The 25,903-nt window shown below is 36.0% G+C and overlaps 1 long non-coding RNA gene across 1 annotated transcript in view; it reads left to right on the forward strand.

Moving 5' to 3' along the window:
• The first annotated feature begins 8,368 nt into the window (after positions 1–8,368).
• LOC122235101 overlaps positions 8,369–25,903 on the forward strand; it is a 64,582-nt gene continuing 47,047 nt past the window's right edge. Inside the window, exon 1 of the long non-coding RNA XR_006213222.1 lies at positions 8,369–8,488. This is a non-coding gene — a long non-coding RNA (uncharacterized LOC122235101). The remainder of the gene's footprint in view (positions 8,489–25,903) is intronic.

Genomic DNA, 25,903 nt, shown 5'->3' on the forward strand with positions numbered 1-25,903 from the left:
TTCACATAACCTATTTTTCTGTTGTGTTCATTTGCTTTTGTGGTGTTGCTTCTATTCTTTGCGTTGATGAGGATTATATAAATGTAATGTTCAGGTCTGACATAAAAGATAAGAATTCTAAGCATTTGATTGGAGAGGCGAGTGTGTGTATATGTATGTGTGTATATATATATATATATATATATATATACATATATATATATATATATATACATACACACACACACACACATTTGTGATAATTGAAGAATTGGTACATCTTCTTAAAAGTTGGTACATACTACTAATGCTAGAAATAATTATGTAGCAAATAATCTATTTAATGTTCACTACAACCCCATGGGGCAGGTGATTATTATCCCCATTTTACAAATGAGATAACTGAGGCAGAAAAAGGCTAAGAAATATATCAAAGTCACATAGCTGCCAAATGGTAGAGAGATACATTATGTAAATATTAGAGCAAAGATGGAATGGTTTAAAATGACAACATCTGTGGACATAAAAGAAAACCTAGACAGAATAAGTTCCTGGAATGAAAAATACCAGGCCATCTCTTTTTTTGGCCGTCAAAATAACAAAATAGTGATCAGAGGGGATTCTCAAGAATAATCATATTTCTTAAATTCATGCTTTATGAATTTCATGCTTTATATTAATGCGTGTTAGTCAATAAACAAAGCTGATACCAATCAAGTCTTTATCATATCAACATACAGTGTGGAGAATTAGAACTTCTGAAAGCCTAAAGAAATAAAGATGCTGTGTCGCCTCATAGGTATCCATTGTTAAATCACAGCATATGTGGTTTCCTCTCCTCATATATATTTTTTCATTTCTTTAGAAATTCATATGTAAGTACTAATTTCTCAAACATTATAATTAAATGTATATTTTCTAATGTAAGTTAATCATATAAAGTCTTTTTATCTATACTGTATTATAAAAGCAGTGGGATTTTGTTTTCTGGGTGTAGGGAAAGGACAGGTAGGGATTTTGAAGTTATTGGCATGCAGTTGGCATTTGAACTTATACCCGTAGATTGGGATTTCTCAGGGATAATATGCAGAGAGCTAAAAGGCCGAAGAAAGTATCCTGGGGAGATGATAGCTCATAAGAAGGTAACAGAAGGGGGAAAGTTCGCATAACCACTGAAATAAAGGGACTGGGAATGTGAGAAAAATCCAAACATGGCTGCTAAACATGCAAGAGGTAAGTAGTTCAATGACCAAAGATCAACAGTATCAAATGCTTGCACAGAGATGAACTAACAAGGGGACCACAGAGTATTGACTGAATTTAGCAACTAGGTACGTAACACTAATCAAGAAAATTTTTAGTGGAGTAGGGACTTAACATAGAAATAGTATGTGACTGGGAGATGGGGGAGTAGAGAAGGCAAAGGGATGTGATGGGAAAACGAGAGCAGAGCTTACAGACAGCAGGAAGGTACTTGTGACACAATTACTGGTGTTTCAGTCAACATTTGTAACCAGCCTATTTATGAACTCCAGAAATTCTATACATATAACCGTCATCCCAATTACATTTAGAAAAGACCAAAGATAAGGACAGAAACAATTGGTACACAAGTAACTTTTATTTTTATCTACTACATTTTTAAATTTCAACTAAGTCTGAATATTTTCTAATTAGGAAATTTTAATTATTATTAGGCTGAGTGTATGATATGTGCTGTTTCATAGCTAGCAAAACACATATTTATTTTTTTATCTTTAATAGGCTCTACTCTGAATAGAGGAAAACATTCTTTATCCTGTTAGAATTGCTCTATAATTCTGTGCTCTAGCTTTTGGCAATAACAAAGAAAAGCTTGTTGAAAGCCTATGATTATAGGAGTTTTATAAGGACAAATCGTGGCTGATAATTTGAGGCTATTAGGCCCTTTTCATCTTGATAATTAGCAGGTATTTAATGCTTTGTGAACATTTCCAAATTAATCATTAATTAGAACATTTTTGCCAGTCAGGTCAATCCTATTATGCATTTTGTGAGGGGAAAAAACATACAAAGGTGAGATGAGAAGACTTTCTTGGACCTCCTATGTAGTGACAACTTTTTGGGGATATTCAATACTTAAGAATAAAATAGCACTGAATACTGTGCAAAAAGTTTAATGTGCTTGCCCCTTGATGTAGTTTGGGACAGCTCTAAAGAGTTTGCAGAATGTTTCCAAATCAGCTTTGAATATTGTGAGTCAAAGTTTATTTGACTTCCTAAAAAAAATATAAACTGCATATTGAAAACATTTATGTGAGAGGCTGTAATAGCTAACAATGGATGTGTGCTGTATAAATAGATTTTAGAGAGTTGAGGAAGGAAAATTTGATTATTACAAAGACAGTGCCAGGGCAATGAATACAGTGCAACATGTGGAAAGTGGGTAAAAATAGTTTAGAATTGTTATAGTATTGTTGATTGAGTTGAAATCCATATGTATGGTAGAAAGCATATTAACTTGCATCGCTGTTAAAAAAAAAAAAGAAGAAAAATAAACTCGAAGTGGTTGTGAAATATGTAGTTATTTCATTTCTTTTCTAATCCCTGCACACCCAAGCCCTTAGGTATCAAGACCAATAAACATCTTCCCAACCAACTACAGTGTCAACATACATGTTAATTGCCCTGTGCTTCAGTACCTTCCTTCATTTTGGAGCACAAATTTTCCTTCTCATGAACTTGATTCCATCCATAAAATAATTGAGAAAGCATGTAGTTCATCTAGAATTTCTAGGTGTCACTAGTTTTTCAGGTTTTGTTAGCTTGCCATATTGATGTAACCAGAAGTCAGTGAATAACTACCAAATGTAATAAATATATTTTTTATTTAAGTATCTATGCTCCATTCCATTTTTAATGTTTGTCTAGTTGTCTCAATTCATTATTTTTGAAAACTTAGGATGTCACCAATTTACTATTATGAAAAGTCCGTGATGAACTACAAAAACACATTTCCCATATGGAATCTGAGACTACTTAGTAACCTGGAAAGATATTATTCTGGTCACAAACGTAGATGTAATTAGCAGAGCGTTAGCATTCTTCTTCCAGAAAGTATGCCAAGATCTGTCTGCCCTGTTTCAGCAATAGGCTACATAGTTGCAATGAGGGAGAGGAATTTACAAAGTGACTCTGTTGCTTATGAAACTTCTTTGCTCATTGTCAAGGTGTTCATTATTTACAGAAAAAATAACAGAATTTCTATCATTTTCCTAAAGAAGTATCTTTTTTTCCCTAGTTTAAATAGTCATCAGAGTTTTGTTTATTCTCTAATGGGTGGTTGGGGAGGGGGAGAAAAAAAATATTCCACATTCATACCACTGGGAACTGATACCTGGTCATTGGTAGAAGTGTGTAGCTTCAGGCCTTGACAGTCCTCCTTACTAAATGCCACCATCACCATTAGTAAATTGGTTTATTCTTCCCCAGGGGTCTGCAGGCTATACCTATGGGCCAATTTCACCTTATTTTTGTACAGCTCCTGAGTTAAGAATCACTGTTACATTTTTAGATGGTTAAAAAACAAGTCAGGGAAAATAATTTCATAAAATAGAAGAATTATATAGAACTCAAGTTTCACTGCCTATAAATAAACTGCTGTTGGAACACAGCCACCCTCATTTGTTTACGTATTTTCTATGGCTGCTTTTTGTGCCACAGCATGAGAGTTGAGTAGTTGCCGCAGACAGTTTACGGCCCGGAAAGCTGAATTTTTACTATCAGGCCATTTACTCTAAAGTGGACTGATCACACTCCAATAGTTCAATAACAGCTATGGACCCTGTTACTATTCACGTCCTTGTAGACTTCCACTAGGAGTAAGTGGCGGGATTAGGGAGGTCAATATCTTGGAGGATGATTATCAGGATAATTAAATATCAGGATAATTAAAAAAAATAAAAGTGAAACCCTTTAGCCTCAGTCTTTCCCTGTAGTCATGTGGGTTTCATTTTGTTATCACAAGCATTAAAATGCAATATAGCACTGAAAAGAAACATCAAAAGTGACAAGTTCTAGAATACAAGTCTGAGTTTATCCGATAATTTCCTTAACTTGCATTTCTGGGAGCTAGACCTAATTGTATGCGCACATGTAGGTATTGATATGTACTGCCCCATGCTTCTGTGTAATGATAGTGCCAATTTTCACATGCAGTTGGAAAGTGTAAAAGGAACTATTTACCCATAACTGTGCCTAAATATAGGGTGTGTCTGTGTATCCATTCTAATTTTGTTTATTTATTTAGAGCACGAGCAGGGGAGGGGGGGAAGAGAGAGGGAGAACCTTTTTATTTTTTTAAATTTTTTAACGCTTATTCATTTTTGAGACAGAGAGAGACAGAGCATGAATGGGGGAGGGTCAGAGAGAGAGGGAGACACAGAATCCGAAACAGGCTCCGGGCTCTGAGCAGTCAGCACAGAGCCTGACGCGGGGCTCGAACTCACGGACCGCGAGATTGTGACCTGAGCCAAAGTCGGACGCTTAACCGACTGAGCCACCCAGGCGCCCGAGAGAGGGAAGATCTTAAGCAGGTTCCACACTCAGCACAGCCCCACTTGGGCTCCATCTCAAAACCTGAGCCAAAATCGAGAGACCGGCTCTCAACTGACTGAGCCACCCAGGTGCCCTTTATATGTATGTGTGTGTGTGTGTGTGTGTGTGTGTGTGTGTGTGTGTGTGTATACACACACACACACAATACACATATACATATATATACATATATATATAATGTTGGTTCAATTTTATGCATCAGTTTTGATAACTTAGTTTAATCAATATTTTTACTCTAGAAAAAAATGTATCAAAATGGAAGTGTTTTATGTCTGTGATATCAAAGTACGAAAATGGTTACTCTTTGCCTTAAATCCTTCAATAGGACATTATTCTCTGACTGGTAGCTAACAAATTCAGTCATACTCCTTCAGGTTCAGTGTTAAGTTGAATGGGTTTGTCTCTTGCATTCTGACTTGTTTTAATGACACAAGTCCATTGCTTCCTGTTTAAATCTCAAATGTACTAAATGTTTACGGAATGCTATCCAGTTGATTTCCAACATGCACACTTACACACAAACACACATTCATTTCTCCAGTGAGTCTTTAAAACATCTTTTTTTTTTTTTTTCTCTCCTAGAGTTGCCTCTAGGGGCATCTGGGTGGCTCAGTTGGTTATGCGTCCCACTTCTGCTCAGGTCATGATCTCACAGTTCAGGAGTTTGAGCCCCACCTAGGGCTCTGTGCTGACAGCTCAGAGCCTGGAGTCTGCTTCTGATTGTGTGTCCCTCCCTTCTGTGACCCTGCCCTGCTTGTACTCTCTCTCTCAAGAGTAAATTAAAAAACAATAAAGTTGCCTCTAGTTTTAGCTTTTCTTTACCAATTGAAAAGATCCGTGCCATAAGAAACATCTGACAAGTGAGAAAGCTCCATTTTAGTCTAGTGATTTAGGTCTTGACCTTAGTCTGCAGGGGGAAACATAGATGGCTATTGTTTTGCAAAATTTACTCTTAATTTTCCTCTAATTACAGTCCATATGTATCAGAATTACTTGAAATTGGAATCTTTGTCTAGGAATCCTGAATTTTTTTTTTTTTTCAGTAAGAAACACAGTTTTTTAGCACACTAATATTTGAGCACCAGTGCAAGGTAGGTTTTCATCCTGAGGCTTATGATCCTATCTGGTTATCCATTTATATGAAGACTATTTAATGATATAGTAGTTATAAGCCTATTGTTTGTTACTGTTAGGGAATGCTTCTGTATAATACTTATTTATATATTGCCACAGAAGTATAAACATTGTTTCAGCATTGTTGCTCAACAGGGTTGTAAATCAGCAATTTCCAACCTAGTTCTCCAGAGGCTGGATGGAGGGTCTGCATAGATGCCGGGGGACAAGTACTGGGGAGAGAAAGCTGGGACTGAAGGCAAGCCTCACAGCTAGTACTCTACATCCTTTGGCTCTTATTCAGAGAAAGCAATTGTTTGATCTGTTTTATACGTTAAATACTTCTTGTATGCCTTATATTCCAAGTAAGAATTCTTTTGGAAACTGTGATGTGCAATTAAGGGGAGGAAGTTAGAAAATTAGTGGAAAGCCACGATATTTTACTTTTAAATTTATAAATGTCATTCTTCTGGAAGATAGGAAATGTGTTTATTGCTTGGTATTGGTACTAGGAAACTCTACTTGAGCAGAAGCACACCTTTACTGTTAATATTTCAGGGCACATGTTGTTCAGTCACCTGTCTTTGCATTTCTGAATCACAACGAATGCATTGAAATCACCGTGGCAATCATCAACTTCCCAGACATGAATATGACTATTAGGAATGGATTAAGACCTTTGGCGATGCTTTTCTGTGTGTTATTAAAGGTTGCATAGTGGATTCTCTCTGTAGACTTTGTTTCTAGTTTTTTAAATTAGAGTAATTTTTTTGTTGTAAGATAATGCTTAGTCTTTGTTAAAATTTTGAGAAAACTGCTAAGTTAATCCTACCACAAAAAGATAAGGGCTAACCCCTTCAGATCCTTCCATAGTTTTTGATATTTATATAAATTTGATTTTTTTATTGTATGTGTGTTTCATAAACCTATTTCTTATAATTCCTGTTATATATTACACAAAACAATATTTTTTTCTAAACTGATACCTTTATTTTTAAGAGTTTATTTTTAAGCAATGTCTACAGCCAGTGTAGGGCTCAAACTCACAACCCTGAGATCAAGAGTCACATGCTCCACTGACTGAGCCAGCCAGGTGCCCCTAAACTGAGACTTTGAAAAAGCATTTCTGTGTATATAGATTTTAAGTAAAAAAAAAATATCACCACTAAAGACATGCTTGAGCATGTCTCCTTAAGATCTTTTGCATTTAGTGTAAATATCTCTGTCGGTCCATTTTTTATAGTACATAATGTTTACTGGGTGTATTAACTTTCATTATATTGATGTGCATTGATTTTTTTTTTTTTAGGTGTTTATATCTCAGTTGAAATTCAGATTGTTCCCTCACTACTTCACTATTGTAAAAATTGCTTTGATACATATGTATTTTCTATAAGTTTACACGTTATTTTAAGATATTTTTCTTAGAGTGGAATTATAGGGTTAAAAGCTACGCAAATATTTTATACCTTTTGATATATACCTTGTCAAATTTATCTCAGAATGTTTGTACCAATCTGCACTCTTACCAGCAATGGATAATATTTAAGGTAGGTTTGAATTACCAATTGAAAAAAAGGGATAGTGATACTGTAAATATGGTTAAATGCTTAGGGGCAAATGATTTATGGTATTTTATATATGGAAAGGTTATTTCGGTAAAAACTACCCTGATAAATATAGTGACCCTTTAAAAAGAATATGTTTTATAGTAGTTAAGTGAAATTGCTTTCATTTTTTTTTTTTTTTTGCTGGGTTTGTTACCTGCAGTACAGAAGAAAGATTTATTTGAAAAAAAAGAATTAACATTTTTGAGAGAGAGTGCGCGTGCGTGAGCGAGCGGAGGCGGGGCAGAGAGAGACCCACAGAATTCGATGCAGGCTCCAGGCTCTCATGACCTGAGCTGAAGTCAGATGCTTAACCTGACTGAGCCACCCAGGCACTCTAGAAGGACTTATTTTTAATGTCAATAATGTTCCTATCTGAGAAATATAAATAACTGGGGAATGCATTGTGGTATATGTATGGCAGAAAAATACTCCATTCCAAAAAGTCATTTCTTTCTTTCACTTAATTACATCTCTTTTTTAAATAGTCTGAGGTGTGAAAACTCATAAATTTGCAGTTGTGCCTTTTAAAATTCAAACTGGTAAACTATATTGTTTAAAATCCTTGGATTATCTTGTTACTAATTACACAAAACACTAGGAAATTCTCTGGGAACAAAGGTATTTGTATAGATTTTGACCTAAATATGTGGAGAATATCACAGGCAGGGCTATCCTTAGAATTGTAATTCTAGTTCAGCTTCTTACCTAGGTATCCCAATGCCAGAATTTTCATCAATAAAGAGAAATCACTTCCTGTTAACTGTTGCTTAACTTAACATTGTTCTTTAAGCTGGTAACATGAAATCAGTAATATTGTTATAGTTAGTTTCATTTTTGCCTAGTTGTTTATTGTCCTCAGGTCATAGTGAATATATGTAGGACATTTTACATAACAAATATGATACGTTACCCATCAACAGATATAAGCTATCTTTATTTACGTGTAAAAAGTGCTTTTACATACTTTCAACATTTCTTTTTAAGTATGAAATTTTTGAAACATAAAGTACTGTCATTTACCTTCAACACTTACAAGGCTATGCCTTTTTTCTCTCATCAGGAGTATGCTCTAGAATAAAATTGCCCTATTGATGTAGAGAACTAAGATGAGAATATGTTCTCATCACACTTATAGGTTGTGATTGGCAAATTTTGAAAAGCAAGAGGAGAGTCTTCAATTGGGAGAAAAGGTAATTAACCACATTTTCTACTTCATTAAGAGAGTGACAGGATCTATATGCATTCTTAGTGGTATATACATAACATATATAATAATTTGAAGCATGTATATCAGGATTCCTATCTTGGCAGGGATTAAATGGAAACCCCATGAAATGGATTATGTTTTTTGTCTAAAGCTGGAGACCCTCAAATGTAATCACTGGCAAACTGGAATGGATCTACTTGTTTAATGTTGTTACTTGAATATGCAAAAGTAAGATGAAGAACCTCTATTTTGCTAACAGCGTAGTAACACAGGGGTGTGTGTGTGTTTGTTTTTTTTTTTTTTTGTTGCTTAGTATAGGCTTCCTCACCTCTTGATATGTTCACAGGGGAGGAATGTGTGAAAACGTGAGGGAGAAGATCAATTCTCTCCCCTCTTCTATGTGAGAGAGCTATTGAGGGCGGTGGAAGAGAAAGACAGTGATCCCCTGGAAATAAGACCCAGAGACTAAGAAAAGGGCTTAGGAACCTGAGATTGGAGGATGGAGGGATAAGGGGGATAGGGTTTTGATAGCGGGCTTCTTTCTTCGTGGCAAGTAACTGGTAGAATTCTAGGCTGGTAGAATATGTTCTTTGAGGTAAAGCAATTGAACTCTTAGATGAAGAGCTGGAAGAGTAATACACCAGAGCACAAATATAAGACATCTATCAGACTTCTGAGGATGATCTTTTGGTGGGATTTCCATGCGACAGTGAGAGTAGTTGTCAATATTTGAGTAGTTTGTGCTGTACTCCTGTGAGAACTGAGCCCCCTCAGATCAGGGTTCCTGGATTATTAAAAGAGGTGGCGAAACCTCAAGAATGAGATAGTGGCCTTTTTGATATCAGGGCATGCAGATGCTCCTGATTGCACTTGAAGAGTTGATCACACTGGTTATAGAGGAAGAAATAACTGAAGCATATTATAACTAGTAGGTGATGGATTAATAACAGCTGCTAAATAAAGGTTACCATATGAATAACATTACTTGGGAAATAATCTGGCATTTAGGGTTTGGCAGCAAATCTGACAAGCTTCTTTTCATCAATGTCATTGCCATAGAAAGTCAATCTCACATGTGTTTTGGTGTTAAATTCATTTCTTGGGACATTTTCTTATGAGCATAGACATATTCATCATTGCTTATGGGTCTCATGGCACTGAGCTACAAAGTCGTTGAAAAGAATCTATATTCTTTTTGGTTTTGTTGGACATCTTATAGTGGTGCTCCGTCCTTTCCTCTCAATTGTGGGAAAACAGAAGATGTATTTGAGTCTTGCTGTAGTATAAGATGGCTCACCTGGCTGAGCCGAAAAAAAAAAAAAAAAAAAAAAAAGTGCCATGTATTCTAAAACATCCTTACAATTCTAGGTTTAATTTGAAAATTCAGATGCAGTTCTCTAGGTCCAAAAGTTTCCATTTAAAACAAAACAAAAGAAAAAAATGGACAGAATGTACAGTGAAACTAATTCTTTTAATATTGGTTTGGAAATTCGTAGCAAATCTGAGCAAAAGATAAAGGTTACAGCTCATTGATTCCTAGAAGAACTTATATGATATAATCAAGTAAGGCATAAAAATATAGTGATTAAGCAGGATCTGCATGCAAAGACTTAATATTAAGAAATACATCAGCAAAAAAAAAAGAAATAACATCAGCATATTTCATTATATCAATAAATTCAAAGTGTGAAATCAAGATTATCTCAGTAGAGATTATCTCAAGTGCCAAGAAGGCAACTTGATAAATAGAACATCCCTTCCATATTAGAACACTAAAATGGAAAAATTCACTTCTTTAATATGATGAGATACATTTTTTCCAAAACAATGAAGGGTATCAGTATATGCCCTCCCAAAATATGCCTCTTTGGTTTATGAATTATTTTAAGCAAAAGACCATTGATAACCAGCAGGAAAAGCTCTGAAAAGAAGGCAAACGTTTTCCTTTTATAAAGGAAATCTATATTTGTAAGAGTATTTGTCAAAGGTGTCTCCCTCTCCAGTACCAGGAAAAAGAGGACCTTTAACAACTCTTACAAATGGGGAGGGCCCAGACTTAAATTTGCATAACAAACCCTATTAAACAACACTTGTTTACCATATTTTTTTCCTGGTCTGTAATAACCTTCCCATAATTTGCTTTCTCATCCAGAAGTCACCAAACTCTTTGCTTTTGATATAGCATAAGATAAACCAAGTTCTGGACATGTTTTTGAATTCCTCATCTGTATGGGTGGTCCCATGTATAATGGTGATGTACATGCTAACAAACTTCTTTGTTTTTCTCTTGTTAAGCTGTCTTTGGACAGTCTAATTTGCAGAGCCCTTGAAGACCTAAGATGGGTTGAAGAAGGCATTTTTTCTTCCCCCAGAATCTCCATTACTAGTGAAGCACTAGGAATATCCCCATTGAACTTGAGAATGCCATAAGGCTATTTGCATTCTTCACAGTAATTAACCTTACTATGGAAACATTCCCTAATGTAGCATAGACTCAAGGTGTGTGTGTATGGGGGGTGTTATAAGTAAAAATTGAAGCTACTTAAATTTAATGTGTTTAAAAATAGAGAATCACTGGAAAACATTGGGACTACTAAAGATATAGGTAAACTGAAAAATGTAAAGAACTGAACAGCTTCCTCTAACATTTTCAGAATACAACTTAGAAGATACAGGCAAACAAGATTGCATATATCTTAATAAAAAACACTGAATGTCTGTACAGATATAAACATCAGACTGGCATAAATGAGGACTTGGTATATTTCCACATTTATTTACATTTTTCAAAGGGAAGATTCAATAATTCTAGGAAGTCAGCTTCTATGTAGCTTATATTTAATGCAATTACAATAAAATTTTTTAAAGTTCTTTTAAAATAAAATAGAAATGAGAATAGTTAAACCATAAACATGTTCCTCAAAATACCAAAATCAATACAATTCCAAAAACATGAAATTATGGTTTTTGGCACAGAAATGGCTGGGACAGCATAGGGAGTCTAGAAAACAACCACAAGATCTACGAAAACTTCAGCTTATCAAAAATCATCATTTCAGATCTGTGCAGGAGAGGATGTACTGGTTAATAAGTGTTATGACAAGTACTTGGAAACAAGTAAGTTTAGAACCATATCTCGCACGATGCCCCAATGCAATCTCTAGATTCAGAAATTAAATTTTAAAAGCAACAGATATCTGCATAATGATCTAATCTCAGAGTAGCCTTTTAAATAATAAAATAAAAAATTAAAATTATAGAAAAACCTACAATCTGCTATCATTTATCAAATAACAGTATAAATGAACATGGGGAAAATAAATGAAAGCAATTAGAACATATATGAGAGAGAGAAGTTCAACTGTCCTTAACACAGACATAAACACCATGATCAAGGGACATCTGGGCAATTCATTTTTATTTTCCAAACAGAAATACAAATTGCTCTGAAGTATTTGCAAAATTATATATTCCTCCTTATTAGAAATCAAGGAATTCAGTTAGTATGACAATGTTATGTCCTTGTTTCAGTGGATTGTTCTGCTTTTCTTTCTATGGAGGTCCCAGTGTGAATTCAAGATTGTTTCCCCCTAAGTATTTGTAACTCTTTCCTCTTTAAATGACATAAGAAGGACGTACTAATTGGTCTAAAGCTCATCTTCAAGGATGCCAATACTTGAACCAATCCCCATGTTCCCTTTAATGACTCTATGAAACTCCTAAAACATTCTATGGTAATGTGATTCATGTTTTACTATTTTACCAGGAAGTAAATAATACTTTTTAATGAATGATTATTTTGCCAGAATAAAAATCAGGCGGAATACTATTTTTACTAAAAAAAAAAAAAAAAAAAAAAAAAAACAAAAAACCTTAACATTTTTGCATTCTAGTTAAAATGGAAATGGAAGCTTTTTGTCACAATGTATGTAGAGATTTTTGTGCCTTGCTTATTTGGCTCTTTCTGGTTATGCTTAGGAATGCTACATGTATACTTACTTCAGTGTTGTAAACAGTAAATTGGAGAGTATTGTAGAGAATGATAGGAGTGGCTAGGAGGATAAATCCAGACCTGTCTGCAGGGTCATACGTGGTAGCCGCATACTTTACTGCCACTGCCAGACTCCACTACTCCTCCACTCTTACATTAAAGCTTACTTTAGGGGTGCCTGGGCGGTTCAGTCAGTTAAGTGTCTGACTATTGGCTTCAGCTCAGGTCATGATTTCATGGTTGTGTAAGTTCAAGCCCCACATCAGGCTCTGCACCGACAGTGTGGAGCCTGCCTGGGATTCTCTCTCTCCCTCTCTCATGGCCTTTCTCTTCTTCTCTCTCTCTCTCAAAATAAATAAACTTAAGAAAATAACTTATTTTACTTTGATGCCCGTACTTGCCCCTTCTTCATCCTCAGCATCATAGGAATTCTGTTTTCTTACCTATAGCCACTGAAAACTTTGGCACGAGACTGCCCACCTCATCATCCTTGTGACTCAATATGTGTATCATTTGTTTAACTTACCGGCCTCTTAGTTTTATACTGTTTGTATTTCCAATGACCTCCCTTTCACTTTATAGTTGTCTCCTGAAAACATTCTGGGTCTAGATAATACCCGCATTACTTCATCTCTGAAATCAGAGGATTTATCTCTGGAAAACATTCTATTTGCCTGTTCCCTCTTTAAAATTGTTCTACTTCATGTGTTTGGACCCTTGTCCTTTCTTCCCATCTCTTTTTATGTCCATTTCCTTCCATGTCTGACTTCAGTTCTGTATTCGTTGTCTTTTTAGTGTCCCTAACCCTACATTAACCCAAGATCGACATAGCCCTTTCCCAGACTATGCTTGAGCTGAATAAAATTATGAAATGTACACACTGGTGTTTGTATCAGTTGGGTTCTTTGAAAATTTTAGGAATCAATCCTGACTGATTTAAATAGTACCAGAATACTAAATGACATTGAGTGATGACATCATCTCCAGGAGGACTTGACTTCTTGGCCGTGATGAATGCTTAAGGTCAAACTGTTCTGTGAGGTTTTATGAAGACACAAATGTTACTTCAGTTGGCTGAGACCAGGCCCACAGGCACCACGTAACACTGTGTATGACGAACCCTTAACCATGCTGTTAAAACCCTTGTCACTACTATCTTTGAAAACTAAGTGTAGTAATGGATTTCTAGAAGAATGTTGGACTAGTAATTCGAAATCATCTAGAAGATGTGGATTAAATAATAAAACATACTTTTGAAAACTTCTAAACATTCAAGAAGGAAAGATGACCCTGAAACTCTACCTGTCTCCCAAGAAAAATCAAACAAAAACAAAGATTCATCTGAAATGGTAGAAATTAGCTAGGGAGGGAAAAATGGTTTAGAGGCAAAGTCCAATTAATTTAGAGCCTTAAGGTGAAAAGTTGTTCCCATGATACTACTATCTGTGGGGCCCACAAAGGGCAACTGAATTTCAGTGTCATGCATAAAGCGATGTTATATAATTTTTCAATTTTATATGTTAGCCATTAGAAATAATGATTACTCATGTTCCCACCATTCATTTTAAGAAATGCAGCATTAGGGGCATCTGGGTGGTCAGTTTGAGCATCCAACGCTTGATTTTGGCTCAGTGTGAGTCCTGCATCTAGCTCCGTGCTGAGCATGGAGCCTGCTTAGGATCCCCTCTCTCCTCTGTCTCTTCCCCTTCCCTGCTTGTGCTCTCTTTATCCAAATAAATAAATAAATAAACAAAAAACCAAAAAGAAATGTAGCATTCCCCAACATTTCGAAGCCCCTGTGTGACTCTCCACAATCTTGTCTTCTCTCTCCCCTCACTTTGTCTTGAGCATCCAGCTTACTGATTTTTGTCTTCCAAATGCATCTCAAGTCTAACCATTTTTCTTCTTCCTGCTGCTGTTCCAGTTTCCAATCATCTTCTGTATTAGTAGCCTAAAACCTGGTTTTTCTATATCTACCATGGCCCTGCTCCAACCCATTCTTAGCACTGCTGAATGGCCTTTTCCAAAAAACTGAAATATGTGTGTGCTGTTTTCCTGTGAAAAGCCCTCAGTGGTTCCCTATTGCCTTTTTAATAAAGTTAAAACTCTATATGATTGCTTACAGGGTTATAAAGCCCTTTACTTTTTCCCTTACACCATCTACATGTTCGGTATCATCTCTGTATGGTTCTCAGTTTAGATATAATTTCCCCTGGGAGCCTAGTCTGGGTGTTTATTGTTTATTGGCTTCTCAGCATCCATTTTACCCATGCTTGGTAAGACTGAAATGTTCTTCCTGTTCAGTTCATGTGCTATTTTTAGGGTGGAGCCTATGACCCAGCCCTCTGTCATCCAGAATATCTCACTAGCCTACCCCTCGTGGTTGTTTATGTTAAACATGTGATCCAAGCCAGTCCAACTGAATCTGTGTCAATGCTTTCCTGGGGCTGTCTAAAAAGGCTCCGTGACTTGCTGGGCTCGATGTTGTGATGCACCAAGCCTGAAGACACCAGGGCTGTCATGTGCAATTGAGTCCAGAATCAACCATAATTGAATTCTGTGTTTTCTGTGGATATTTCATTTACACGAACTAATGTACGTTCGTCTTTGCATTTTAATATGTTGGATTCGGGTTCTCTGTTACTTGAAATGGAAAGATTGATGACAGAGTCTTGCCCTTATTTTGCTGGACTGTGTTCTAGGACACTGTTCTCTGTTCCAAAGTCTCTCCATCATGCCCCTGTAAGCAGTTACCACATTCTCTGACCTTATCTCTCACTGTCCTTCTCACTCACTGTTCTAATCACACTAGCCTCCATGCTGTTTCTCCAACACGGGAGGCTGCAGTACCTCTGGACCTTTGTAATTCTTTTCTTTTTGCCTGAGAAATTCCTAAGTACCAACATGGTTCATTCTCTCCCTGCTATAGGCTGTTTCTCAATGTAACATTCTCAGAGAAACTTTTTGTGACCTTTCTTTTGAAAGCTTATAAATATTCCTGAGCTCGTGTAGCTTCTTTTTTAACACTTTAACACTTGCAACCATTTAATATACTATAAATATTATTTGTCATTTTTTCCCCCAAAAGACACTTAACTGAAGATGGTCATTTTACCCACTTGGTTCACTGGTACTATGTTGCTTAGAACAGAGTATTATAGGTACTCAGTATCTATTTTGAACAAATGATTAAAATATTATTGACCACCAACTATATGCCAGGAGCTGTTTTAGATTCTAGGTATACATAAGTAAATATTACTTGTACTGAGTTTTTTTTTTTGTTTTTTTGTTTTTTTGTGTTTTTTTTTTTTTTTTTGCAGACAGAATGTATAACCTAAAAGGATAAGTAGTAAACACATAATTTTCAGGTCTCCAAAGTCAAGAACGTAGTCTTTTTCATTATTGTACCTCTGTACCCAGTAGACATCTAGGAGTTAGATATAGCTTTGTTAAGTGATTGAAAAAATGAATATTCTTCCTGTCAAATTATAATCTATTTCACCTGGCTGACTATTGAGGTAACTTGAACATGCTATAATAATTGTATTCTCATTTCTAAAGTTTCTAAAATTGCAACCATACCAATTACCTTCCTTACTAGAAAAATATCAGGCCAAAACAATGACAACATGCATATCTTAAAATACTTAGTCATGAAATTGTATATAAACGAGGATATCGTTACTGTTAAATAAGATTCTCTTCAAGTTTATTAGAACTACTTGAGGTAATATAGGCTTTCAGTTGAGAAGAGAAAAATAACATTAAAATAGACATAATATTATTAAAGTGAGATTTTTATGTGATTATAACTTTTTGTTAATTATTCTGATCACAATTGTTAATATTTAATACTTTTCAAAAAGCATTGCTCTGCCATATAGAAAACTCCTTAGGGGTGCCTGGGTGGCTCAGTTGGTTAAGCATCGGACTTCGGTTCAGGTCATTATCTCATAGTTTGTGAGTTTGAGCCCCACATCGGACTCTGTGCTGACAGGTCAGAGCCTGAACCTGCTTCTGATTCTGTCTGTCTGTCTGTCTGTCTCTCTCTCTCTCTCTCTCTCTCTCTCTCTCCTCCTCCCTCTCCCTCCCTGCTTGTGCTCTCTCTCTCCCTCTCTTTCAAACAAATAAAAACATTTAATTAAAAAAAAAATAGAAAACTCCATAACTCTCTGTAGCTCCTCTAAACTTATGAACACAACCCACAGACTTGAACTACAAGCAGTCACTAGCCTACCAGTATTTATCAAGAATTGTTGACAAGATTGTTACTTTCATGTTTTCTTAATCTGTAAACAAAATTATCTTTTAACTAGCTAAAGAAAAGCTAGTGTGCAATTTACAAATAATATTTTTTCTATTTCCTATATTTACATTAATGCTTGTGTCATCCACACCCTGGATATTGTAAACATCTTCCTCAATGAGAATGTTGAAAAGTCATTCTTGATCACAGCGTCATATCGAGTATACATTTTACCATTATGTCTTTTGTGAAAAAATAGTGGCTGAATCATATGTTATCTTTGATTCATTATTTTTTATTTTATTACCTTTGCATCATCCATTTCCTCCTAAATTGACTGGTTAAACTGAATTACTAATTTAAGGAAAAAAACGTCTATCATTTATCATTATGTTTGGCCCTTCTTCATACTTGACACTCTTAACTCTTTTCTGTGTAAGAAGATTGCTTTGTGTCCAAAATTCAACCTTTGCACTGCTTTAAATTTTACAGATTTTGAATTGCTTTATATTAGCAAATATCTTTGACAGGGGTTGGCAACGACAGTGAAATACTTGTAAATGGATTCACTTAATCAGGTTGGTTTCCTAGCTAAGAGACATCACACATGGAACACGGGTTTTTTGATTCATGTTAAAGAAGTTATACGATGATGGACTACATGAAAAACTGGTGAGGGGAATACTTGGGGGCTTAATGTAACCAGAAGGATGTAGGTAGAAAAGGCATTTCTAGGTCCTACTATAAAAATAGCTCCATTAAACTGTGTTTGTTGGCTCGCTTTTTATTGTGTGAGCTATTAGATGACGGGTCTGGCACAGTGCCTAATGCACAGTAGGTGCTGACTAAAATTTTGTTGAGTAAAATTTCTCATCCCTGCTCTAATAGTTTAACATCCTGGAAAGTCTTCATTGTGACAGTTGCAGGACTGTAGATATTCAAGTGTGGTGTGTGCATGAACGTGTTATGAAGTTATTTTATATACATGAACAGTATAGCAGGAACCATGTTTTTAGGCTGTTTGTCATTAGGTGTTTTGTACCTGCTGAGAATCAACTCAGCAATGATTTTGGAGGCCAAATGAGATGTATTAGGCTCTTCACTGAAAGAAAACTCAGATAAACTTTCTGATGAACTTAAAATAAGCACAAAATAATTTGCTGAGGGAACTTGAAAACTTGCAGCATCAGGAGAGGAGTTTCTAAGTTCCTACCTGCCAATAACACAGGCACTTGGAACCGTCATTCCAGTGATAAGCAGTTCTATAATCAAGTAAAAGCATACAAAACTAAAGGGGAGTTCCAGTACCTGCTAAATGTGACTATAATGGACCAACAAATCCAATATCTATTCTTGTGTGATCTGAGCTTGATGCTTCAGTGTCATTTTCTTAAAAAAAAATAAGGTGTAAATAATTTTGTCAGTATCAGGTAAGATAGATGGAGAATAATCTTTTAAGTTATAGAGGTTTTTTTTTCCCTTAGTTTGTGTGTGTGTGTGTGTGTGTGTGTGTGTGTGTGTGTGTGTGTGTGTGTGTGAGTAAAGGGACTCCAACAGAAATTGTCAATGACTTGGAACTATTGTGAGATATTATAAGAAGTTTTTTGCTTACATTACAGAATGTATATATCTATTTTCTAATTTGTTCTAATGCTTTGCTCAGACCTGAGCCTACAGAATATTCTCCTTTGCTTGTTGAAATACTTAGTAATTTTTCTTCCTGTAACACAGAACTCCAAAATCTTCTGCCCTTCTCTGACATACTGTTGTGACTAATGCATTATGCAAACTGCTGACATAGTTCCAACCTTAAAACTGTATTGGTCAGTGCCAGCCACTGATGTATCCTCATTTTCCAATACACTTATCAGTAGCTCCTGAGTCATCACCTTAGTCATATTTAATGGAAAGCTCTTGTCATAAGATTACTTACACAAGTCTTTAAATTTTTTTTACAAAATCTGGTTAGGTTTTTGCCATTAAACCTAATGTAGTTTCTGTTCTCCATTACAGAACACAAAGAATAGATCTTTTCTCTTTTCATGTTCATATTTGGATCTCTTTCTTAATTTCCCAAACTGGTATGCTAGACTTATATGGATACTTACCACTAACTAATTTCAATAGTGATTATTTTTAAGAGCAAAAATAAAATAAAGCCTTTAATATTTATATACTGCTATTTACTGTTATTTCACAGATTTATCAAAGTGTTTAAAGTTATATTTTGCTATTTCCTTGAAAATGTATCTACCGTTTTGAAGATAAAATTGAATATTACTGTAAGGCTTTTAATCACCTTTTCATATTATGAATTCCAATTATAATTTGTTTTCCTGAAAGGCTGCTTACTTTCTTTAAATGCCCCAGATATTTGTTCTAGCATTTGGTTAATATTACCTCCAATATTTTCTGGCTCTGTGACCTTGAGAGTAGTTACTTGACATATCTATACCTCAGTTTTCTTATCAAGAGACTCGGGTAATAATAATAATTGACGTCTTAGTTCTTTCTGGCTGCTATCACAAAATAGCACAGACTACGTGCCTCTACACAATAGACATTTATTCCTTACAGTTCTGGAGGCTGGGACGTCCCAGATCAAGGCTCCAGCACGGTCACCTTCAGGTCAGGTCCCTCTTCCTGGTTCACAGAAACCATTATTTTCTCTGTGCCCTCAATGGTGGGAAAGGGTGAGGGATCTCTGGAATCTCTTTGATAAGAATACTAATTTCATTCATGACTAATCAATCTCCCAGAGGCCCCAACTCCTAATATCATAGTGGGCATTAGGGTTTCAAATTATGAATTTGGGGGAACATAAATATTTAGACCATAGTGCTTACTTCATAGGGCTTATTGAGAAAAGCATTTTTAATGCATAAAGTGCTACTAATAGAAAGGACTTATTATTACCACCGTCACTATTATTGTTTACTCTCACCTTGCTGAGAGTTCAAAGTATGCATTGGAAATTATTCTTATCCCTAATTTATGAAGAAAATAAAAAATTGAAAATTTTTAAGATTTCTCTGAGATTGTGACTTTTACTTGAGTCATAATTTCTGGTCTCAAAATCTTATAAATCAGGCAGATTAATTATAATCAAAGAATCCTCAGTAGCTAGTCTCTATTGTTGAAATGGAGTTAATGTTCAATTTCATGAGTATCGGCCTTCTTTATGTGATGAACCAGATGAAGGAGAAAGAAGGGGTTGCTCTTGTCCTCTTCAGACCTGTTAATATCAGAAAAAGACTTTCATTTGACGGTCCTGACTGGTGCACTAAATGGGAAGTCAGTATGGAAATGAAGCCTTAATGCAGGCTTTCCCTAGCGTCATCCTGAAGCAGCTCCTGCTCAGGGAAGTAATAGATAATAACGAGGACAGTTATTATATAGTAGTCTCAAGTACGGAAAAGGCAGATGACAGAAGACATAGTTCTAGAAATGGAGATTTGCAATGCACTGACAATATGGACGGAGAAAACTAATTATAGTAAAAGCACCAGAACTTGAATTTAGAGTGTTTCAGATTTGTGGTACATTTTTTATAGAAGGCCACTCACTGTGAGAAGTATACAAAGAACAAAGTATTGATTTCCAAAGTTTGGCCTCTTAACGTATATTTCCTGCTCACAGGACAGGTGCTACTCAGCTATTTCATTTTTTTCTTTAACAGAGTGTTAAATCTCTTCTGTTCCCGTGTATAGGGTACAGGGAGATGCATGTAGACAGTTGGAACATTGCTAGGCATGTAGTAAAAAATGGTGAAATCTAGACTGATAAGTGGTTTCTCTGAATCCATGAATTTTCCCTAACACTTTAGAAAACACGTGGCACTTATGGAAAGAGGGACTCTCACACATATGATAAGGGGACAGTTAAAACACTTTTGGAGTGATAGTGCCATGATTGGTGGCTATTAAAAAAAAAACTTTTAAATGAAATGTAACAACATTAATACAGAAAGGTTTAAGGTTCGTTAGGGTACAGCATGATGAATGATCATAAAGATAGCAGGCCTGCTTATCTTGAACCCAAATTACAAAATTGAACATTACCCAGAATTCCTTTTAGTTATTTCACCTCCAAAGGTAACAACCATTATCCTGACTTCTAACACCATACACTAGCTTTGCCTGTTTTTGAGCTTCATATATGTACGTTCATACAAAATATATTCTTTGTGTCTGGCTTTTCTTTTACTTCCCGTTATATTTGTGAAGTTCATCATTATGGTACACAGTATCTGTCTGTCCTCATTGCTATGTCCAGATGGGCATTGGAGTTGTGCCAGTTTAGGGCTAGTATTTACCAAAGTTCTAACACGGACTTTATCATACATGTCTTTTAGTGAGAATACACACACATTTCTGTTGGGTATAGAAATACGGGGCTGGAATGACTGAGCAGGCATATGATCGTCAGTAGATTCTACCAGCTTTCCGAAGTCCTTTTCTCAATTTCATTTTAAATAACACTGTATTAAGATTCCGCTTGTTTCATATCCTTGATAAAACTTATTGCTCATCTTTTATGTTAGCTTTTTCCAGTGAGTTTTGTATTAGTATCACATTATAGTTTTATTTTTTATCATTCTGATAACTGATAAAGATGAACATCTTTTCATATCCCTCATGGTATTTGAAAATCCTTTTTTTGTCATGAGTTTTCAAACTCACTTTTATCCATTGGATTGTCTTTTTAAAAAATGTTTTAATGTTTGTTTATTCTTGAGAAACAGAGCATGAGCAGGGGAGGGGCAAAGAGAGAGGGAGACACAGAATCTGAAGCAGGCTCCAAGCTCTGAGCTGTCAGCACAGAGCCCAATGTGGGGCTCGAACTCACCAGCAGTGAGATCATGACCTGACCCAAAATCGGAGGCTTAACTGACTGAGCCACCCAGGCGTCCCTGGATTGTCTTTTTTTGATACTATATGTACTCGTATATTCTGGACATAGTAATTTGTTGGAAATAAGAATTGCAAGTAATTTTTGTAAGTCCATAGCTTGCTTTTGGACTCCATTAACAGTGTCTTTTTAAGGAACATTTAATTAATACCAAAAGTTTTTAACTCTATCAAATTTTCTGTTTATAGTTAGTGCATTTTATAAAACCTTTGCTCCAAGTTTATAAAGATTCTCTTATATCTTCTAAAAGCTTTATTGTTATACCTTTTTCATTTAGATCTGTGTAAAGTAAGGAGTCAAGATTAATTTTTAAAAAATATGAATGCATTTGCTTTTTTAAAATCTTATGCAATATAATTTATAAAAAGGCCATCATTTTCTCACTGCATTACACTTAACCAACATCTCTCTTATACTCTGATGTCATGCCATTTCTCAACCATTGTTTTATGTTCCCAGTGCTCATGTTTTTTAACTCACTTCAAAATTATTGAGTGCCATCTATGTATCAATATAGTGACTATTCTAGGTGCTGCTGGGAATAAAATATTTAACAACCGATAGTATCTCTGCCCTGGTAGAGTTTGTTTTCATGAATAAAGACAGAAAAAATGAAATTACAATGTTATATAGTACTAAGTGTTAATAGGTGCTATGCAGAAAAAAATAAGAGGGAGGTTTCATTTCTACAGTGGATTGGGCAGGGGGGGTCAATATTGCAATTCTAGATGTTCTGGGACATTTTCCTAGGGAAGGTAAAATGAAAGCAAAGACCTGCATGAGGTGAGGGAATGAGGCATTAAAATTCTTAGGAACAGAGTGTTCCAGGCAGAGGGAGCAGAATGAGCAATGTCCTCTGAGGTGAAACCATGTATATATAGAGGGTTAACTGGTGACCCCAGAAAAGATATGTCCGTGTCTTAATCCTTAGAACCTGTGAATAGGACTTTGTTTGGAAAAAGGTACTTTGTAGATGTGACTAGGTTAAGGATCTTGAACTGAGATAATCCTAAATTATCCATTGAGGCCTAAGTCTAGTGACAATGTCCTTATAAGAGGAAAGCCAGGGGCCCCTGGGTGGCTCAGTCGGCTGAGTGTCCAACCATGGCTCAGGTCATGATCTCAGGGTTCATGGGTTCAAGCCCCACATCAGGCTTGCTGCTGTCAGCATGGAGCCTGTTTCGGATCTTCTGTCCCCCTCCCTGACCCTCCCTGTCTTGCTCCCTCCCTGTCTCTCTCTTAAAATTAAATAAATAAAATAAAATAAAAGGCCAGGGAGTAATTTGATGCAGAGACAGAAGAGAAGGTCGTGTAAAAATGGAAGCACAGATTAGAGTTACACAGGCATAAACCAAGGAATACCTGGAGCCACCTGAAGCTGGAAGGGGCAAAAAAAGAGTCTCCCCAAAACCTTTGGAAGAGCACCACCCTGCGACTTCATACTTCGGGTCCCCAGAATTGTGAGGAAATACATTTTTGTGTTTTCAGCCATCAGGCTTGTGGTAATTTGTCATAGCAGCCATAATGAACACATATGGGAGATTTGTATAAGATCATAAAGGCTGTGTGCCTACATGGGTGATATTTACAAGGGTGGTGGTAGTGATGTGGCCAGAAAAAGGAGGAGACAGACAGGTTGAGGCCAGTGAGCTGTTATACACTTTGGATTTTACTGCAAGTGAGTTGCAAAGTCCCTCGGTTTTCATTTTTTAAACATTTTTTAACACTATCATTGATGTATATTTATGCAGAGAACTGCACATATATAATGTGTACAATTAGTTTGGACAGATGTACATCCATTTTTTTAATCAGGTTATCTGTTGGTTTTTACTATTGAGTTGTAGGAGTTCCTTATATATTTTGGAAAATGATCCCCAAAAGATACATGGTTTGCAAATATTTTCTTTCATTCCATAGGTTTCCTTTTTAATCTGTTGATTGTTTCTTTTGCTGTGCAGAAGCTTTTAAACAATATTTTTAATTTTTTTTTTAAAATTTAAATCCAAGTTAGTTAACATATAGTGTAGTGATGGTTTCAGGAATAGAATTTAGTGATTCGTCACTTACATATAACACTCAGTGCTCATCCCAACAAGTGCCCTGTTTAATGCCCATCACCCATTTAGCCCAACACCCACCCAGCACCTCTCCAGCAACCCTCGTTTGTTCTCTGCATTTAAAAGTCTCTTATAGTTTGCCTCCCTCTCTGTTTTTATCTTGTTTTTCCTTTCTTTCCCCTATATATTTATTTGGATGTAATTCCACTTGACTATTTTTTGCTTTTTGCTTGTACCTTTGTTTTTTCACTTATTTGTACCCTATAAGTCCTGTAAGCTTGCTTCACTTTTTTTCATTTTGCTTGAGTTCATGGAGTCTCTTTTTTGCTTGACCAAGTCTATTGTGGAAGCACTCTATTGAATTTTTTAGTTATTGTACTCTTCTCCAGAATTTTTGTTTGATTCTTCATGAATTCTTTCTGTTGATTCTCTCATTTGCTTATGTATCCTTTCTCGATTTTGTTGAGTTGTCTACCTCTTATAATGTTCTCTTTTAGCTTAGTGAGTTTTTCTAGATGATTGTTTTGAATTCTTTGTCAGACAATTCATAGATGTCAATTTCATTAGGGTTGTGTGCTAAATATTTATTTCACTTTTGGGGTAGGATCATATTTCTTGGATTCTTCATGATCCTCATGGTTTAGCATGGTTGGCACATTTCAAGAAGTCACCACCTCTTCAAGTCTTAGTGAACTGGTTTTGGCAGGGAAGACCTTACCAACAATGCAGCTAGACATTCTGGGACCTCTCAAATGTTTTCTGTGGACGTGCACACTCTACCTCCTTCATGAGAGAGAAGTTTTAAGGTTCTATGCTTTTTCCCAGTCTTGCGGAGCCATGGAGCCTGTCTTCAACCTCCCGCCCTGTTTCTTTAGAGCAGTGCACAGAAATGTGGGACACTGGGAGCAAGTTCCATTTCTTTTCTTTCCTCTGAAAGGAGAAGATTCTATGTTTGTACCTTCTCTGTATTCTACAAAGCTGTGTTAGCTTCTGAGAGCCACCTGCCCCTTTTCCTTGGGAGAATGCATTAAAATGCCAGGACATTGAATACAGACTCCACGTCTCTCCTTCCTTCCTTCCTGAATATAGGTCTCAGGAGTGTGCAGTTGGTTTTCATTTTGGAATACCCTTGTATCATAACGCTTGAAGGAGCCTGGTCCGCTTCTTTCAAGAATCAAACCTACTGCACATTTTTTCCCTCCTTCCTTCCTTCCCTCTTTCTTTCTTTCTTTCTTTCTTTCTTTCTTTCCTTCCTTCCTTCCTTCCTTCCTTCCTTCCTTCCTTCCTTCCTTCCTCCCTTCCCTTCCCTTCCCTTCCCTTCCCTTCCCTTCCCTTCCCTTCCCTTCCCTTCCCTTCCCTTTCTTTTCTTTTCTTTTCTTTTCTTTTCTTTTCTTTTCTTTTCTTTTCTTTTCTTTTCTTTTCTTTCTGTGTATTATTCATTGGCCATTTCCATCCCCTAGAGGCCTACAAGATCCTACTAAGGACTTGCCACACATTCATTCATGCTCCATTTTTCTTAGCTTACCTCTGAAACTTTTGTGCCTAGGTGGTTATATCTATGGCTCTAGACTTCTGGCTCTACCCTTCCTTGTCCTGGCTGAATGAAGTTTGAAACACTTTCTAACACAGAGGTAGTAAAAGTATCCCACTTCAGCCTCAGAAGTTTTCTGAAACATCCCTTATAAATTTTTGGATTTTATATCATAAGTGAACTAAATTGCAGTAGCAGCTCTGAACTTTAGTGCTGTTTCACAGTCTATAATAAGATCAACTCATTCTAATTTGAAATATAACACTAGATCCATGGTTTCCTAACAGCAAGATGGCACCATCTGGCACACTATTAGTGTAAGACACTGAGGTTTTATGCGACATGCATATCATTGGGATATATACAAGTTTTTATCCAAAAGCTGACATTTTACTATGATTAGTTTGTCAACTTACTATAGCTCATTATAATAATAGAAAAATATTATGGCTTTGCAAAAAGGCAAATAATATAACAAGATGAGTGTCATTTTCTTGATGAGAATTAGTTACACCACATGCAGACCTCACTGACATTCCCAGGGGACCTGTGAAAAAAAACAAGAGCAATGAGGAGGCTATTGTCTGTAAAATTAATATCACAGTCATATTGTCTAGCAGGAAGATCAGGAAAATGATAAGTTTTCTGTTGTTTCA

The sequence above is a fragment of the Panthera tigris genome, chromosome F2, assembly GCF_018350195.1.
Source record: "Panthera tigris isolate Pti1 chromosome F2, P.tigris_Pti1_mat1.1, whole genome shotgun sequence".
NCBI lineage: Eukaryota > Metazoa > Chordata > Mammalia > Carnivora > Felidae > Panthera > Panthera tigris.